Source organism: Phyllobates terribilis, unplaced genomic scaffold (assembly GCF_046119375.1).
Source record: "Phyllobates terribilis strain yellow unplaced genomic scaffold, ASM4611937v1 Scaffold_2__4_contigs__length_985480577, whole genome shotgun sequence".
NCBI classification, from domain to species: domain Eukaryota; kingdom Metazoa; phylum Chordata; class Amphibia; order Anura; family Dendrobatidae; genus Phyllobates; species Phyllobates terribilis.
This window is the reverse complement of record NW_027362762.1, coordinates 269,508,633-269,523,167: the sequence shown is the minus strand read 5'-3', so window position 1 is coordinate 269,523,167 and position 14,535 is coordinate 269,508,633.

Below are 14,535 nucleotides of genomic sequence, written 5' to 3'. Positions count from 1 at the left end.
TAGCTCACAGCTATCTGCTTTCCCTCAGCTGATTAGTAAAAATAAGGGGGACCCCACGCCATTTTTTTCATTTATTTATTTATTTAATTATTAGCTAAATACAAGTAGAGAAAACTACACACGCAAAGCACTGAATAGCTATCTCACTGACATATTTCTATCTATTCCATTCTGACAGTTCGGGCTGTGAATTTACTGTACTTGGCTGATGAAATGTCAGGTTTCCTTTGCGATGGGTGCATAAAAATCAGATGGCACACACATGATCCATGTGCCATGTGATTTTTTACTTGCACCCATTCACTTGCATTAGCCAGCGCAATCCGATTCTCGTAGACAATCGCAGCATGCTGCGATTTTTTTTCCCAGTCCGATCCGAGTTGAGCAAAAACTCACAGATGAGCACTGAATCATTGTATAACATTGGTCAGAGTGCAATGCGATGTTGTCTTGCATTACACTCCTCCGTATTATATACTAATGTGAGTGAGCACTTAAGAGAACTTCTACCAGTCTCATATTGATGACCTGTGCTATGGATGTCAAATCCCAGACAACCCCTTTAAGAAAATTAGTTGAACTTGACTTTTCATTTGTTTTATAGGTGTAGTCAATGGACATTTTTAAACTAAACAATTAACTTGTATTTCTAACCTGCTCCATTCTCCAGTTATGTAGACTTTTACATTTTTATTGTTTCTTGCTTGTTGCCAAATTAACCAGCCATTGGTGCTTTTACAATGCAGGCAGAATGGCATTGTTTGGGTAAGGAAAGACATTTTTACCATGTGAAGGCAGGGTGGCATTTATTGGGTTAGGGGGCAGCTCTTGCGATGTGAGTGCAAGGAAACATTGTTTGGATTAGGGGGCTGCTCTGAAAGCGAGGAGGCAGGGCAGCACTGAATGGGGTTAGAGGGCAGCTATTACAGTGTGAAGGTAGGGTGGCATGGATTGGGTAAGATAGCAGCTCTTAGGCTATGTTCACATGTCCGATAGTAATTTGTTAGAACGGATCCAGCTGCAATCCGTTGCTAAAAAAGACAACTTTTTAGTCCATTTTAAAATAACTGATCTTTGCTGGATCTGTTTTTTTAACATTGAAGTCTATGGAAAATAGATCTATTAATTAGCCATCTGTTTTTCTTTCATTCGTAATGGATCTGTTATTTGCTTATATTAAAAAAATTGAGCCAGCAAAGATCAGTTATTTAAAAACGGATTAAAAAGTTGTGTCTGCACAACTTTTCTGCCAATGGATTGCTGCTGGATCCGTTCTAACAGATCACTACTGGACATGTGAACATAGCCTTACATTGCAAATTAGGCTGCGTGCCCACAATGCGGATTTAATACGTTTCCGCAGCTGCATTTCTGCCGCGAAAACTCATTAAAAGTGCATGTTAAGTTGTCTGCCATGTTTCCCAATGATAATCCACATGTGCTGTGCACATTGCTGCGGAAATTTCCGCTGCGGATTATCATTGCGGAAAAATCTGCAGCATGTCCATTAATTTTGCGGAATCGCGGCGAAATCGTCGCCATTGACTTGCATTGAACCGCATAACATCCGCATGCATACAAGTATCCATGCGAATGTTATGCGATTCAATGCGCGGATGGTACCCGGGTCTGGAGAAGAGGAGACTCTCCTCCAGACCCAGGTACCATAGTACCTGTAGTTAAAAAAGAATTAAAATAAAAAAAACATTATATTCACCTTCCGATGGCCCCCGGTCTCCTCAACAATGCGTCCTGGCTCCCCGGGGGCTCGCAATGGTGTAAAAGGACCTGCCGTGACGCCATTTAGTCATGTGACAGCATGAAGGTGAGTATAATGTTGTTGTTTTTTTTAACATTTTTATTCTTTTTTTAACTATTAACTTGGACACACTATACAAATCCATGCCGGTTGCATGGATTTATATTGTGTGACCAAGTTGTCAAGCACTTTTCCAACTGATGCTCAAAATCGCTTGGAAAAGTGCTTGACAAAATGCATGCGGAAATGCATGTTAAAAACGCTTGACAAACGCTTCTACCTGGCTGAAAAAACGCATGTAAAATTCGCATGCGTTTTTTTTCTGCCAGGGAGATACAGAAACACTCAAGAAAAGTCCGGAGCATTTCTGCATCGTGGGCACATAGCCTTACTGGCTCTACATTTCACTCTGTTTTACTGGTTCTACATTAACTAATGTGGAAGCTTTAGCATCCAATCTACCTTTATACTGCCTAGCCAGAAAACCTTTTTGTTTAGTCAGTAGACACTGCTGGGCATTCAGAGTACAATTTCTAGATTCTCTCTCTGAGGTAGGACTGTTTATCATCTTGAGATGTGAAGGACTTTAGTAAACATTCCTTATAAAAGTGGCTGGACCTCCGGGATGGATCTCTGCATCTACATCTGCCGTTATATAAAACAGGATCCAAGATACAGAAGCATAAAACTTGATCTGTTGAAAAATTCCTGTTCATATGGAAATAACAGATATAGGTTCAACAACTTTTATTCAAAAATGTCTTAAAATGGTATTTTTTTATAATCTCATTTGGACCCATCAGTGGACAACTGATCCGCAAAAAACAGACATGTAAACTTGCCCATAGGCCATAATGGATATGTGTTCTATTCGTGAAAAACATGGATAGAACATTTAAATGAAAAACAGACGTCTGAATGAGGCCTAATTTACTCTGGTGGCCTCAGAATTTCAGCCATCATATTGATTGTTACTTCTGTGCTTTTGATCAGGTACTGGAGACTGTGTCTGTAGCTTTTGAGTATCTGCACCACACTTGTATTAGATTTTGCATTGTATCCTAGCCAAGTGTCTTGCATATGGTTTGGTATGGGTATACCTATAATGCTTAACAATACTATCCATAGTGACTAGTGATGAGCGAGCATGTTCTGTTAACCCTTTTGGCGAGCATGCTCGGGTGCTCACTGAGTATCTTCAGCGTGCTTGGGTGTTATGTTTTAGTTACTCCATGCTCATGATTTGCAACTGTTTGACAGCTTTAATACATGTGAGGAATGCCTAAGAGACAGGCATTCCTTGCATGTATTAAAGCTGTCAAATAGTCGCAAATCATGAGCACGGAATGACTAAAACATAACACCTGAGAACGCTGAAGATACTCGGAAAACACCCGAGCATGCTCGTAAATCTCGAGTAACGAGCATACTCGCTCATCACAAATAGTAACAATAAAGGTGACATCATGAATAGTGTTGAGCGAATTTGTTCAGCATTTCAAATGCTATCTGCGTGACAGTGTGGCAAATCAGGGATGTTCATGGGCGGAGCCGATTTTTTGGTGCGAACAAGCCGGAACCCCGAACACGAACCCGATTTTGAAATGCCGAACAAATTCGCTCAACACTAATCATGAACATTATCTATTGCCTGTATAACATTATCCCCTTTATCAGTAGTTTTAACACCTTCTGGCTAACAGTATTTTTACTTAGAAACCTTAGCATACCAAGTGAATAGCAAATAATTGAACACTTGTAAAAGAGTGCAGGTGATGATCTTCTTAACATACTAATCTATTTCCACTACTGGCATCTAGTATTAAAAAATAACTCTAGGGGTTTATAAATGACAGAGTGACAAATGACATGTGTCTGCATGTAACCAGTCCCCAGTGGTTACATGCAGACAAAAAAAAACTCCCTCCTTTGTCGGACACGTACCAGAACGTGAGGACCAGAGCTGAAATTGAGACATCAGTGGACATTTCAAAGTTGTAAAGACAATTATAAGGAATAACTTATTTTGCTTGGTTTACTCCCTGTACTCTGGTGCTAATCCTCTGTAGTAATCATCCTGTTCTTGACGTGACTTGTTATCATGACTATTTTTGTTTTCTTGATCCTCCCCTGGTCTGACCTTTGTTTGGCTGACCCTGGCTATTCATTTAACTATGATATTGCCTTTTGTTTCTGTCCCTGGTTCTGTCCCTTCTGTTACCGACCCATGTAATATGAGTCTACTTGCCTTAGACTTATTCCTTCGGGCCAGCAGCTTTTCTAAGGACACAACCCAACGGGTCCCATTATAAGTCCAGTTCCCTGTATATGCAGGGATTAAATTGGGAATCAATGCAAAAAAAGAAGTGAAAAATTCCAGCTCCAAAAAGTTATATTAAAAAATTCCAAGTTTTTATTACATCATTTTAAAATCTGATGAGGTCACAAGGTACATGGAAATTCACATAGCAATGCGTTTCCAATGCCAACCAGCGTTCTTTGTCAAGCTTAACAAAGAATGCTGGTTGGTGTTGGAAATGCATTGGGAATTTTTTAATACAACTTTTTGGAGCTGGAATTTTTCACTTCTTTTTTGTATTGATTCCACGTGTGACCACATGTTGTTCCTGGCTTTGACACGCTGAAATCCATGGAGGGTGAGCTGACTTCCATTTGTTCTCTATTGCTATTAAATTGGGAAGGCTGGATTTCCTCTGGGATCTGCTAGAATGAGTGGCTAGCTCCAAGTCTTTCCAAGATAGCCTTTTTGAGATGACAGCCACAAACAGACTTTACATTCTTATAATCAATACCATGAAAACAAGAAGTGACATAAACCCAAGAGATTTAAAAAAAAAATAATAGAAGTGATCTGGTTTGTGGCAGGACTGTGGAGTTGGAGTCGTGGAGTTGGAGTTGGTGTCAATTTTGGTGGAGTCAGAGTCGGAGTTGAAGTCGGTATAAAATGGAGCGACTCCGACTCCTAAAATATATAGTAAATTAGTAAGTTGGTGCAGTAGTTCAATGCAGGATGTACTGTAAATGTTTTCATAAGAATTTGGGAAAGTTATGAAATGTCCTATAAATGTCAGTTCTGTTCCTGAGCTAAGGATTTAAGCTTTTAGTTGGGATGAATCTATGCTGCACTTTATGTACATGCTCAGTAGTGAGGGAGTGCAGGTAGTCGGAAGTCAGGGAAATTGAGGAGTTGGAATTGGAGTCGGTGGTTTAGCTTCCGACTCCACAGCCCTGTTTTTTGGGCTTTAGGATGTCTGCAATTTTTCCACCACAGATCTCTAAGTTGGCACTTAGTGTCGTGAAGGATGGTTCTACAAGTAAAGGATGCTGTGTATTGAGAAAAGAAGGTTTCTCCTATCAGCTTCACTCCTCTCTAGTGAAATATTCAGTTTTTTAAATTCAGGTTGGTCAATTTGTCTTTCAGAAGGGAAGGGCATCTAATAATGACAGTATTTGAGTAGGTTGTGTAGATTTCAAATTTAAACACATCTAAAGATATTTTTCTTCTACCTGGACATCTCCTCTTATGTATACATATAGTATGATTGTATATCAGTGGAAAGAGTTGATTCAACATTATCAATGAGAAACAATATAAACCGATCCATAATCTATTAGGCTTATTGAGTCACTAGGGTATGCTGGAGAGAAACATGTGGAACCCTTTAATATCAGCAGGATGGAATAATTGTATTTGTGTCAGTGATCATATACTGTATAGATGTCCCTTTTATTCACTTGAAAATGGCAGGTATATGTATAAATAATTATATGGGACAAGTAGTTATGGCCAGATAATTGGTCATGATGAATAATTACCTAACGTGAAGCACACTCTATAGGAAAGTGAATAAAATGAATTGTAGGGATTTAGCTGTATTAATATGCTTTAATCATTACTAAAACTGTAACTGGTTGTATCTAGGGAACGTCATTTCTAGTCTGTCAGTGTCAAATGAATCTCAACATTTCTCTGACATGCAATTTTACACATAAATAAAAATCAATTGTGCAGAGAAAAGTCAAGAAATTACTTATGAATTCTCTTGTGAACAGTTGGGATTTGGAAAACAATAATATACTTAGACTCACATTTGCTTGTTTATTGATTGACAAGATTAAAAAAAATCTAAACTGATTTAATCAACTTAATATAGTTATCACAGTATGAATATGTAAGGATGAGAAAGGCAATAATTCATAAAATCTGAGAACTGAATTCTGTTAAGTGATAGCTCTATCGAGGTAAGGAAAGTATCCCATTATAAAAGTCGTAAAAAAGCTCTAAACCCAAATAAGAAATCCAACAAAAGCTAATCAATTTCAAACAGTTGTTAGTTTCTTATTTACCTTGTCTGAGCATCAGTGTTTTTTACCTGAATGCTAAGTTTCAATCATTTGAGTATAATTTATTAGAATCATGTACAGTGCCTTGAAAAAGTATTTATTCCCTGTCAACTTTTCCACATCTTTTCACGTTACACACAAAAATTAAATGTCTTTTATTGGGATTTTATTTGACATATAAATAGTGTTGAGCGAACATGCTCGACACGCTACTCGGGATGTTTGGCGAGCATTTCCGGGTTACTCGGGCGGGAGCTCGGGTATCCGCCCTGCATATTTGGCACTCTTTACAGAGCCAATGAACATGCAGGGATTGCCAGCCAGTCACTGTAATGCCGCAGGTATTTTGGTTGTGGGCATTACATTGATTGGCTGGCCGCACAGCGTCACCTCGAGTATTTAAAACCGGGCGCCACCATCTTGGACACAGACGGCTGGGATCAGACAGTGTAGGGACAGTGCTGCTGATTTAGGGAGAGATATATACTGCGAAATAGTTAGTGTAGTGTCTGTAAAGGCTGCCAGATCAAACAAACAGTCCTTCTCAGGACTAATATCCATCCCAGATATCAGGCAGGCAGGCAGGCTGTATAGGAGACGCAGTGGTTATACCAGCAAACGCTGCATTACTGTCCTGTGTGCTCCTGTTGCTGAAATTGCTGGACTTAGCTCCAGGTCTCGGGGGCCAGGAAAAATCCTTTTTTTTTCATCTAAATCCTCTTTTTTTTTTTTCCTCCTTCGCACTGTCCAAATACCCATCTTATTAACCTTTTGGTATCCCCCCCCCTCCCCCCCCAAAAAAAGTGTGTCTGTGACAGTTCAGACACAAATATATTTTTTAAAAAAAGTCTGGTGGAGGCCAGAGAAATAGAAGTGTGGTTTTGCAGTTCCACGGGTCAAATCTCTGTATTATCCAGCATTTGGTATTTTTTCCATAAAGAAAAACAGTAATAGTGTCTCCTGATTGTTCAGACACCAATATATCTGTTTAAAAGAGTCTGGTATACACCAGTAAATTATAACTGTGGTTTTGCCGTTCCACAGTAAAAAATCTCTATTATCCTGCTATTGGCATTTTTTGCCGTAAAAATTTTTTTTAATAGTGTCTCCCTGATTGTTCAGACACAAATATATTTGTTGAAAATAGTCTGGTGTAGGCCAGAGAAATAGAAGTGTGGTTTTGCAGTTCCACGGTTCAAACCTCTGTATTATCCACTTTTGGGACATTTTTACCTAAAAAAAAACAGTTTGAGTGTGTCCCTCACTGTTCAGCCGCAAATATATCTATTTAAAATTGTCTGGTATACCCCAGTAAGCAATAACTGTGGTTTTACCATTCCACGGTAAAAAATCTCTATTATTCAGCTTTTGGTATTTTTTCCGTAAAGAAAAACAGTAATAGTTTCTCCCTGATTGTTCAGATTGTTTAAAAGAGTCGGGTGTAGGCCAGAGAAATAGAACTGTGGTTTTCCTCTTCCACGGTTCTAATCTACTTTTTATTACCCTTTTTCCATTGATAGCGCGAGTGTAAGCTATTTTACTTCCTTTACAATGGGCAAGGCGCGTGGCAAGGGACGTGGAACTGGACGTTCTGGTGATGGTGCATTCAGAGGACGGGGCCGTGGCCAAGGTGAAAATGTGCCACAACCAACAGCCACATCTTCTCGCTCCAACTTCTTGACCGAATTACTAGGGAAGCACAAAACAACACCAGTATTGCGAACTGATCAGTGTGAACAGGTTATTAATTGGATATCAGATAATACTTCCAGTTACCTGGGCACCACCACCTCCGGTCTGTCTTCCACACAGTCAAATCTTATTAGCCATGAGTCTCGACCGCATACTCCTCCTCACCATGATGCTCCATCCTCCCACCATGCCGAGTGTCGTCAGACAGCAACTGATCCCACACTTGGACACTCTGAAGAGCTGTTCACTGGTCCATTTCCATATTTGTGCCCCTCGCCTGCTCCACTTGAAGTGGTGGAAGAGGAGATCCCACGTAGCGATGCCCAAATATTTAAACAGCCACGGCCACAGGAAGTCGACACTGGCAATTTGTCACAAGAGGTGGATGATGACGAGACACAATTGCCCGGAAGTGAGGAGGAGGATCGTGGTGCGCAAGTGGAAGAGGAGGAGGTGGTGGATGATCTAGTAACTGACCCAACGTGGCAGGAGGACATGCAGAGTGAGGCCAGCAGCACACAGGGTGAGGGAGGCAGAGTACTCCAACAGGCAAGAAGAAGCAGTGTGGTGGCCGCACACAGAAGGCAGGCAACAGTTGCCAGTACAACCTGTAGGTCTTCCAGAGTCTGGAATTTTTTACAGACTCTGCTGATAACCCCAAAAAGGCCATTTGTACCACCTGCCATGCCAGCATCAGCAGGGGTGACAAAACTACCAGCCTGACCACCACCAACATGATCAGGCACATGGCAGCAAAGCACCCGACTTTGTGGGGTGAACTCCAGGGTCCACGACCAGTCTCAGCGGGTGTCACCACTGCTTATTCCGCTGTTGTGCATGCAATAGAACCCCCTGTTGTGTGTGCAAGGCAATCCCCTGTCCATACTGCATGCAAAGATGCCCTCTCCTCTATGTCTTCACTTGTTATGGCAGTTTCTCAAGAAACAGCATCAACGTCCACGTCCCACTGCAGCGTTCAATTGTCCATATCCCAGACCTTTGAACGAAAGCGGAAATTCGCAGCCAACGCCCCCCAGGACACAGTCCTAAATTTGCACATTTCACGACTGATTGCATTGGAAATGCTGCCTTTTAGGCTGGTGGAGACGGAATCCTTCCGCAACCTTATGGCGGTGGCCGTCCCTCGGTACTCGATCCCCAGCCGACACTATTTTGCTTGGTGTGCCATCCCCGCACTACACAAGCACGTGTCCCAAAACATCTGCCGTGCCCTCAACAAAGCAGTTACTGGGAGAGTCCACCTGACAACGGACACGTGGACAAGTGCTTGTGGCCAGGGACGGTACATCGCCCTGACGGCACACTGGGTAAACATAGTGGAAGCCGGGACCCAGTGGGACCTTGGGACGGAACACATCCTCCCCACACCGAGGATTGCAGGCCCTATGTCAGTCAGAGTTGCCCCCACAGTTTACAGCTCCTGCGCATCATCCTCCTCCTCATGTTCAGCCTCCATCTCAGATATCACCACATCAGTTACAAGCTGGAAGCACTGCGGTACTGCCTCCGCCAAGTGGCAACAGGCTGTGCTGAAACTCGTAAGCTTAGGTGAGAAACCTCACACTGCTTGTGAGTTGTGGACAGCTGTGAAAAAGCAGGCAGATTTGTGGCTGAGACCGCTGAGCCTACATCCAGGCATGGTCATGTGTGACAATGGCCATAACCTGGTGGCGGCTCTGAGGAGAGGCGAGATCACACACGTACCATGCCTGGCTCATGCACTTAACCTCGTGGTTCAGCGGTTTCTTAAATCATACCCCGAGTTGCCAGATCTGCTCATCAAAGTACGCCACCTGTCAGCTCATTTTCGCAAGTCGGTTACAGCTTCTGCCACCCTTGCTGTGCTGCAGCGGCGTTTGCAGCTTCCGGCACACCGACTGGTGTGTGATGTCCCCACACGTTGGAACTCTACCCTCCACATGTTGCAAAGGATTTATGAGCAGAAGAGAGCAGTTGTGGAGTACCAGCTGCAACAAGGCCGTCGATATTCAGGTCAGACTCCACACATAAGACCTCAGGAGTGGACCTGGATGACTGACATATGTACCATCTTGACAAACTTTGAGGAGTCCACCAAGATGGTGAGTGGCGATGACACCATCATTAGCATCAGCATTCCACTTGTCTGTCTTTTGCAATGCTCTCTGCAGAGTATTAAAGAGGAGGCATTGCAGCCAGAGTATGATGAGATCGATCAAGAAGCCGTAGCGGTCGATTACACACAGCCCAGCCTCATCTCATCCCAACGTGCATTGGGGGACAATGAGGGAGAGGAGGAGGAGGAGGAGGAAGAACAAGAGCTTGTATCATGCGCTGTAGATGGTAGTACCTGTACAACTGTCATACCGTCGGTTCAGCGTGGGTGGCCTGAGGACAGGGGGGAGGAGGAGGAAGAGGAGGAGGTGGAGAGCATGGTCAGTCATCATCTTGGTGAGGACACGGAAGTCTTGCCCGTTACCAGTCTGGCACGCATGGCTGACTTTATGTTACGCTGCCTTAACCGTGACCCTCGCGTTGTCAAAATGTTGGGTGACAGTCATTACTGGTTGGTGACACTTGTAGACCCCCGCTACAAGGACAACTTTCACTTTCTTATTCCTGAGGTGGAGAGGTCTACAAAAATGGGGCAGTACCAGAAGGCCCTTGCTGCAGAACTGTTAAAAAAAATTCCCATCTGAACACGCTAGCGGCAGAGATCACAGTTCGTTGCCCAACCAAGGTGTACATGCGAGAGAGACGCAACTCCAGTCCAGCAGAGGCAGGGGAACACTGTCAACGTTCTGGGACAGTTTTCTCAGACCCTCCCTTTGGACAGACCCTGAGGCGCGGGGTACTCTCACAAGGAGTGGAAAGTTTCAAAAGATGGTGAGGGAGTACCTTGCCGACCGTACCAATGTCCTCCATGATTCCTCTGTGCCTTTTAATTATTGGGTATCCAAGCTGGACACTTGGAATGAACTCGTTCTGTACGCCTTGGAGGTCCTGGCCTGCCCTGCCGCTAGCGTGTTATCGGAGCGTATTTTTAGTGCTGCTGGGGGAATTATAACTGATAAGCGCACTCACCTGTCAACTGACAAGCTGACCCTCATCAAAATTAATAAGGGCTGGACTTCTCATCACCACCAAATGACAGCAGAGTAACATAAAGTCAAATCCACTGTGTTATTTCAGGAGGTGTATTCACTTGCACCGCTTCACACCCACACATGGGTATACGCTTCCTCATTTCGGCTGTTTTATGTTCTTCTCCTTATCCTCAGCCTCCACCACCACTATACCACCAGGGTGACCGTGGTCCGTGTAGCCATTATTGAAAGTTCCTCCGTCCTTATTTTTGTCAGCTTTTGCTTGGAAGGCATAAGCAAAGACTAAGGGAGACCCACTCCCCAATAATGGGTAGAAGGTTTTTAGTACGCTGTAATCCACGTCTGTTTCAAGGGGCATTGCAGTTCCTCCTAATTTTTGGAAAGCCTTCCATTCACTGCTTAGGCCAACAGTGCACAGGAGACCCAGTTGCTATAAATGGAAAAAATGGTTTAGTTAAGGCCCTCTGACCTCCATGTCACTTCCAAGGAGCTTTGGAGTGCCTCTAAATTTTTGGTAGGCATTGCACTCACTGTATGCCCTATAACTGTGTAGACGAACCGCTCCTTTTGCTACAGAAACATATCCTACAAGACATGTGTGGTTGACTGGCCTGATATTGATGTGAATGGTCCCTGTTCCTCCTGCTCTTTCTCCTTTGCCTCCACCTCATCCATCATTTATCACCTGAAGCTTTGTTTTAACAGGAGTCATAGAACAGGGATAGTAGCAGGAAAACATCCAGAAATCCTCGGAGGAGGTAAGATATGCGCCAAAACGCTGACCACCTCAGGCCTAGCCGCTACTACATACATGCGCTTGCATTCCAAGAAAACAAAGCAGATGCTAACTTCTATCATCATCATCATGCTCCTCACCTTGGCACTCTCAACTCCCCTGATGGAGAAGCCAGGGCCCACCGGAGGAGTCTGGTTCTCTGGTGCGCTCGTCCAATGCTGCCCTAAAGCAGGCCAGGCTAAGAAAAGTGTGTGGGAAGGTGACAGGAGAAATAGGGGTGGCTGGGGACCGTTTATGGACACCCGGCCGCCCCCAGGTGGCTGGGGACTGTGTGTGGACACCCGGCCGCGGGGCAGCTGGGGACCGAGTATGGACACCCGGCCGCCGGGCGGCTGGGGACTGAGTATGGATACCAGGCTGCCAAGCAGCCATGAGGTAGTGGCCAGCTTCGGCCTACTCCAAAGTAAAAGGCCCCATTTCAAGTGCAAGCTAGCAGTATGGCATTGCAGCCTGGGGGTGGGTGGGTAGCAGGCTGCACACTTACGCTTGCATTAAAAGAAAACAAAGCAGATGCTAACTTCTATCATCATCATCATGCTCCTCACCTTGGCACTCTCAACTCCCCTAATGGAGAAGCCAGGGCCCACCGGAGGAGTCTGGTTCTCTGGTGGGCTCATCCAATGCTGCAAGAAAGCAGGCCAGGCTAAGAAAAGTGTGGGGGAATGTGACAGGAGAAATAGGGGCGGCTGGGGACCGTTTATGGACATGAGGTAGTGGCCAGGTTCGGCCTCCTCCAAACTAAAAGGCCCCATTTCAAGTGAAAGCTAGCAGTGTGGTATTGCAGCCTGCAGGTGGGTGGGTGGTTGGCTGCATATTTGCACTTGCATTGCAAGGAATGGGGGAGGTACAATTGAACAGTGCCCTGGGACAAGGACTTGCAAGGGGATAGTTGCAAGTCTGCAGCTTCTGATGCGGCAAGGATCACTTCTGATGGGCACACTTTTAGGCAGTGATCTGGGAGTCAGAGATGCTTCCAGGGGTCTTCCCCATGCTGTTCCCATGTCTTTTCAGCACTGAATGCATGTGTCACACAGCACATAGCCAGATAAGGTTGTAAAATGTTAAAATGACATTTCCCGGTGAATGCATTTGTCACGGTTGAAAGCAATACAAAAGTGCAAAAACGCATGAAAAATCCTACTTGTGAACATAGCCCAAGGTGTGGAGGAGTATTTTTGTTTTTAGTTATTTATTTTACCTTATACACAAGTCTTTACCCTGGAAAGGAAATTCCTTAACATATTTCACAGGAAAGCACTTTCAGTTTCGCTTTTGAATGTTTTATTGTGAGCCCGTAAAAGTGGCTTAACCTCTGACCACGTTGTTGACAGCAGTGACCTGGGGGTCAGAAATGCTTTCAGGGGCGATCCCCATGCTGCCCCATGTCTTTTGAGCACTGTCACTATTGTTTTGGGCACTTTTTAGGCTTTGTACAGACTGCCGGGGGTGCCGCCGCAAAAATGCTCTGGTCTCCCATAGACTAACATTGGGCTCGTTGCTCGGGTCGAGCACCCGAGTATCACGGTGAGCTCGGCCCGAGCTTCGAGCACCCGAGCATTTTAGTGCGCACTCAACACTACATATAAACAGAAATTAATAAGTGAAGTGTAAAGGAAATTATACACGTTTTTGTAAATATTTTAAAAATATGAATATGAAACTTGTGACGTGCATTTGTATTTAGCCCTCCTGAGTCAGTACATTGTGGGACCACCTTTCGCTGCTGGTACTGCTGCAAGTATTTCAGGTATTTCTCTATCAGCTTTGCACATCTAGAAGCTGAAATTTTTGCCCACTCTTCTTTGCAAACTAGCTCTAGCTCTGTGAAATTGGATAGAGAGCGTCTGTGAACAGAAATTTTCAAGTCTTGCCACATATTCTCAATAGGATTTACAGTCGCTTGCCAAAGTATTCACCCCCTTGGCTTTTTACATATTTTGTTACATTAAAACCTTTTGTTTAAATATTTTTGTAATCCGATTTGTGTGTGATGCATCAGCACTAAATAGTCTAAGTTGGTGAAGTGAGAAAAATATAGGCATAAATGAAATTTATGGGATCAAATAGCTAAATATTGGTATGTGCATATGTATTCACCCTTTTTTCTATGAAGCCCCTAAAAATTTCTAGTGCAAGCAAATACCTTCATAAGTTACATGCTTAGTGAAAGGAAGTCCACCTGTGTGCAATGTAAGTGTTACATGGTCTGCTGTATATACACACTTTTTCTGAAAGGCCACAGAGGTTGTAACACCATTAAGCAAGTGGCACTACTAACCAAACAACACCATGAAGACCAAGGAGATCTCCAAACAAGTCAGGGACAAAGTCAGGGTTGGGTTATAAAAAAATATCCCAATCTTTGATGATCCCCCGGAGCACCATCAAATCCATTATCATCAAATAAAAAGAATATGGTACCACAACAAACCTGACAAGAGTAGGCCACCCATCGAAACTCTCAGCCCAGACAAGGGGGGCATTAATCATAGAGTCAGCACAGGGACCAAAGGTAGCCCTGAAGGAGCTGCAGAGTTCCCAAGCAGAGACTGAAGTATTTGTCCATACTACCACAATAAACCATACACTCCATAGAGGTGGCCTTTTGGATGAGTGGAGAAAAAAGCCTTAAATTACACACAAAAATTGTAAGGCTCGTTTTGAGTTTGCCTAAAGACAGATGAGAGACTCCCCAAATGTATAGAGGAAGGTGCTGTGGTCAGATGGATGGTGTGAAATACAGGGATATTCTTGAGCAAAACCTGTTTCAGTCTGTCAGTGATTTGAGACTGGGACGTAGGTTCACCTTCCAACAA